The 5325-nt window shown below is 38.0% G+C and overlaps 1 protein-coding gene across 7 annotated transcripts in view; it reads left to right on the top strand.

Moving 5' to 3' along the window:
* Positions 1–5325, top strand: part of ELMO1 (engulfment and cell motility 1) — a 550854-nt gene that overhangs the window by 139080 nt on the left and 406449 nt on the right. The gene's annotated exons all lie outside the window — the stretch shown is intronic.

Raw genomic sequence — 5325 nt, 5'->3', positions numbered from 1 at the left:
GTATGGCTCTTTATGACCTAGCCTTGGAAATTCTGTAGAATCTTCTGCTGTACTCTATTGCTGAAATTAGTCATAACCCTCCCCAGATTCAAGGGGAGAAGACATGGGCTCCTCCTCTCTATGGAAAGGATGGCAAACAACTTTGGGGCTTTTTAATTAAACCACCATATGCCATATCCCATTACCTTTCTTTTTCAGGAAAAAGCTGTTAGATAGAGTTACTATTTTCCAGAAGTTATCCAAAGATTAAATTTATCTTTTACTTTTGCTAGATTTCAACTTTTTAAGCTAAGAGGAAGAAGAAAAGGTAGTTAAAATAAGAAATATAGAAGGAAGTTTACAGCATTAAAACAGAGAGCAGCAATGAGGTGATTTTCCACATTGATAAAAGATACAGGAGGAGGAACAATTTATTGCTTCTTTTTCTTAAGGGTGGAGAGGGGAAGCTGGGTAAATTGAACAAGTGTTCAGAGGAATTTAGAGGGAATTAGGCACCTTGATATTTACACCTTCTTTTGAGTATAATTCTTGGGGAAATGGGTTTACTTCCTTTGCCGTGTCTGAAGATTAAAGTTAAAAAATAAGTGCTTTGTTACCATCAACTCCACTTGTAAACCAGTAACTGCTCTTCATTTATCAAAGACAGTCTTGTGCTTGGTACTGTGACTAAAGAGAAAGCTGAAAGATACCTGGTTTGTTAATTGCAGTCCTATCAAGTCTCTAGGGCTGGTGCAGGGCAGGTTAACCTTGGTTATCAAGTACCTTCTTCAATCACTTCTCACTCTTACAGGGGAAAAATACAAAAAAATAAAAAATTACTTTAAAAGTGATTCATTGTGATCTTATCTAAGCTTTTCCATTTCATTTAGAGATGAATAGGAAGGGATGGTTCCTCCTCTATTCTTATTTTTTAAATGTATTTCTTCTCTTTTCTCATTGTTAGTCTGCTCCCTATTGTTTATTTTTAGTTCTCGTCTGACCCTTTTTCTTCCTGCTGACCCCTTCCTTCCTTCCTTCTTTCCTTTCTGTTAGTCTGTAACTTTATTTTTCTTTCACTCCATCTTTCCTCACTACCATCTCCTTTTTTAGGTTATTAGCCATCTTTTTAAAAATTTCTCTTCCTAGTCTCTGTTCATCTCCTTTTCTTTCTCTCCTCTATGTTCAGATGCCCTCTCTCTTGAAACTTTAGACTTGCAAGCACTGTAGTTAGGTTTAGATTTTTAGGTATAAAAAAATAGTGAGGTGCCACTTGACTAATATAATGCAACTTACATAAAACTTCCCTTTTTTCAGTATCTGCTACTCCTAAGCAAACAGATATGAAATCTCAAGTTTCATTAAAAAATTTACATAAACAGATAAGCACATTGGAGACATATTAGAAGTAAAAAAAAGAGTACAAATTGTTTTAATTATCAGAATCCTAGTGCTCAGAGAAAACCACTGACATTTTAGTATATACACTTCAAAATTTGAGTTTGAGTGTGCATTTGTTTTGTAGAATGTGATCATAGCATACACATTCTTTCATAACTTGCATTTTAACTTAATATATAGCGGGCATCTTAACATGTTAGTGTACTCTGCCTACTTCACTATGTAATGAAGATTAAATTGGATAATGCTGGCAAAACACTTTGCCAGGCACTTAGCCCACGGTCATCCCTCAGTGAGTCATATTTCCTATTTATTCGTCAAACTTAATGGCTGAGAAGTATTGAACTCCGTTTTTAAGTCAGTTCTTTTCGTTTTGATTTTTAGATTGTTTGCTTTTTTTCTTTCTTCCTCTTTCTCTCTCTCGCTTTTCTTTAAACAACACTAAAGTGTCCATTCCTTAAACTGAGTCTTTGTGTAATTCCTTAACCATTTCCTTACAAAATATCAATAGAAGTTGAACGAAGAGTCAAACTGGGTCGTCCTGACTTAATTGAGCCACTGCTTACTGATGACCCCTTGGGTGCCAGGCACTTTCATGAGTGATTTCATTTAAGCATTTAGGGCTCACAGAGGTCTTGGGAGGTTTTGGAGTTTAGGTCACACAACTATGAGTGTCATCTTTGGAACTGAAACTGAGATCTTCTGTATTATTGTGAAGAACGTTCCATTTCAGGGGATTTTAGGGATGGTTCATGAATTGCAGAAGTATTTGATTTATCTGGCCTTTTAAATGGTTATTTTGAACTGTTTCAGCATGAATAAAAAATCAACATAAACTGTAGTAATAACCTTATTATTATTAACTTAAGCTGTTGGGTTAAGTTGACTTTAGGTGGACCTCAACATGAAGCATTCTATTTCCTTCATCCTTGTGCATACATTTACACTTCTTATAAACGTGTCATTGACTGGGAAGATTGGAGTGTTTTATTTTAAATCAGGCACGAATCTACCCACTCGAGTAACATCACCTAAGTAAGTTTACCTGTGCCGCACCTGAGTGCCTGGTTCATGTACAGTCAGGGCTAGTTCAGGCTTCTCGGTTGGCTGCATGTCAGGTGTCCAGTAACAGGGGAAGACCCAATTTTATTCCTCTATGTAAGCTTGGGGTGCTTTTCTGCCTGACTTCCAGTATTTATTATGAGGAATGAGAGTTGAGGTTGTAAGCTTGGGGTGCTTTTCTGCCTGACTTCCAGTATTTATTATGAGGAATGAGAGTTGAGGTTAGATGTTAGTTATACAGATCTGAAAGAAAAAAATGCCCTATTGTTCCCTTTCCAAGCATCCGGAGAAACTCCTGAGATTTAAAGGTCACCATTGACAACTACATATCTGGGTATGGTAGGCAGAATTCTAAGGTGGCGCCCAAGGTTCCCATCCCCTACTGTTGCATGCCCCATACAAATCCTTCCTCTTGAGTGTGGTCTGGACCTGTGAATCTGAAGGGATGTCACTCAGGTGATTACATAACAGTTTGTCAAAGGGATTTGCAGATACAGTTAAGGTCCATGATCACTTGACTTTGGGTTGGCTTTGGGTTCATCAAAAGGGAGATTAGCCTTGTGCACCTGACTTAATCAGATGGGCCCTTTAAAGAAGGTGAAGCATTAAAGCGATGCTCTCCTGTTGGCCTGAGAAGGTGCAGATTGCCAGGTTGTGGAGAAGGCTACAGGGTAAGGACCTGAGAGCAGCCTCTGGGAGTTGAGCATGATCCCTGGTCAACAGCTGGTGAGGAAATGGGAGGAAGTGGGAGGAAGTGGGATCTTAGTCAAACAACCACAGGAAACAAATTAAGTAGCAACTGGAATGAACTTGGAAGTGGCCTCTGAGTTCCAAATAAGGATGCAGCCATCTGACACCTTGATTTCAGCCCTGTGTCACCCCGAGCAGAGGACTGAGTTAAAATGTGCTACCCTCCTGACCCCATAGAAACTGTGACATCATACATTTGTTTCAGCTTCTAAGGTTTTGGTAATCTGTTTTGTAACAACAGAAAATGAGCACATTGTGTGAATGTATCCAGATTTTCTCTACATTGAATAAGATAACAGAACACAAAAGCAAATTGAATGTGGAAGCTTGTTATATTATTGTAATGATCATCCATAATGCCAGATATTAAATTTTTATGTTCATAAAAAAACCTTATTCTTGCTGATTACCTTAAAAAGTATACATTTACAAACCTAAGCTCATAAAACATGTTAATATTAATACAATACCTCTTTGTCTATTTTAGGTTCTGAGGGATTTTTTTCCCTTTCTAGAACAAAAAGATTCCATTATTTGAAAACCACTGGCTTGACTAATAGGCACTTTTTAAAAAGACTGCATTTTGTTTGTTTTAAGAATGTAGCTGTTGGCAGGGAAAAGAGCGGGATTGTACAAGGCTAATTTATAGTCAGCACATTGGTTTTAAATATATGTTTATCTTTAATTGTTCCTTCATTACAAAGTAATGCATAGATGTAAGAAATCCAGCCACTACTTTTGATTTAGACAGATGAGTTTTGCACTAGTGATTGTTTTGAAATCAGAAGTCATTTAAATAGTAATTTAAAACTTCTAAAGCATGCAATATTTCAAACCTCTCAAAAAGTACAGAAAATGGGGGCTTCCCTGGTGGCGCAGTGGTTGAGAGTCCGCCTGCCGATGCAGGGGACACGGGTTCATGCCCCGGTCCGGGAAGATCCCACATGCCGCAGAGCGGCTGGACCCGTGAGCCATGGCCGCTGAGCGCCTGCGGGTCTGGAGCTTGTGCTCCGCAACGGGGGAAGCCACAACAGTGAGAGGCACGCGTACCGCTAAAAAAAAAAAAAGTACAGAAAATGATATAACTGATACCCATACACCGAATCATCTAGATGTTAACAGAGGCTAACATTTTGCCTGTTGCTTCAGGTTTTCTTTTTTAGAAAAGTACAAATCCATCTGCAACGCTCTTCTATCATTTCTCCTGCTTCTCCTCCTATTCCTCCCTCCCCAGAGGTAAATACTAGCCTGAAATGGATGTCTATTATTCTCATGAATGTTTTACAGATTTTCTACATATGTATGTATTCATGAATAATATAGAGAATTGTTTTATACTTTAAAATTTAAATGATTGGTATCATACGGAAGGTAACATTGTGCAATTTCATTTTTTCACTCAAAGTTATATTTTTGAGATAAATAATGAATAATGTCCCATGGTATGAATAAAGCACATTTGATTTATCCTTTTTTCTGCAGATAAGCAGCTGTTTCCCCAGTTTTGGTATCACAAATAGTGCTGTCATGAATATTCTTGTTCATGTATTCATGTGATTCCATTTGAACATTTCTCTAGAATAGAAAGTAGGAAGCTGTTGGGTTGAATCTTTAACTTTGCTAGGAGTTGCCAAACTGCTTTCCAAAGCGGTTCTGCTAGCCTGGTCCCACCCACAAAGTAGAGTTCCTCTTCCCTTCTTTTCACCCTGTGTTTGTTGTCATAGTCCTGCTAATGCTAGCCAACTGGATGGGGCGTGGGGGGCATGCGACTTCTTGTGGCTTTAATGTGTATTTCCCTAATTGCTGAGGCTGAGCCTATTTCCTATGTTTGTTATGCTTCAGATTTCCCTTCTGCAAACTGCCTGTACAGTCTTTGTCGAATAGCGGGAGGGGAGTGTTTTTTTCTCGTTGATTTATAGGAGTTCTTTATAGGATATGGACAATTCTTTTTTATCTAGCTACCCCTAGTCCATAACTGTTTAATTTTCTATGGTGTCTCTCGTCAAACAGAAGTTAATAAGAGCATTTTAATATGATCAGATTGATCACTTTTCCCTTTATTGCTTGGGCTACTTATGTTTTGTTTAAAAGCACTTCCACTAGTCATGTATTATAAAGGTATTCTCTTTTATTTTC

The sequence above is a fragment of the Tursiops truncatus genome, chromosome 9 (genome assembly GCF_011762595.2).
Source record: "Tursiops truncatus isolate mTurTru1 chromosome 9, mTurTru1.mat.Y, whole genome shotgun sequence".
NCBI lineage: Eukaryota > Metazoa > Chordata > Mammalia > Artiodactyla > Delphinidae > Tursiops > Tursiops truncatus.
Note: the sequence above shows the minus strand (reverse complement) of the source record. Positions and strands in the feature narration are given on the sequence as shown.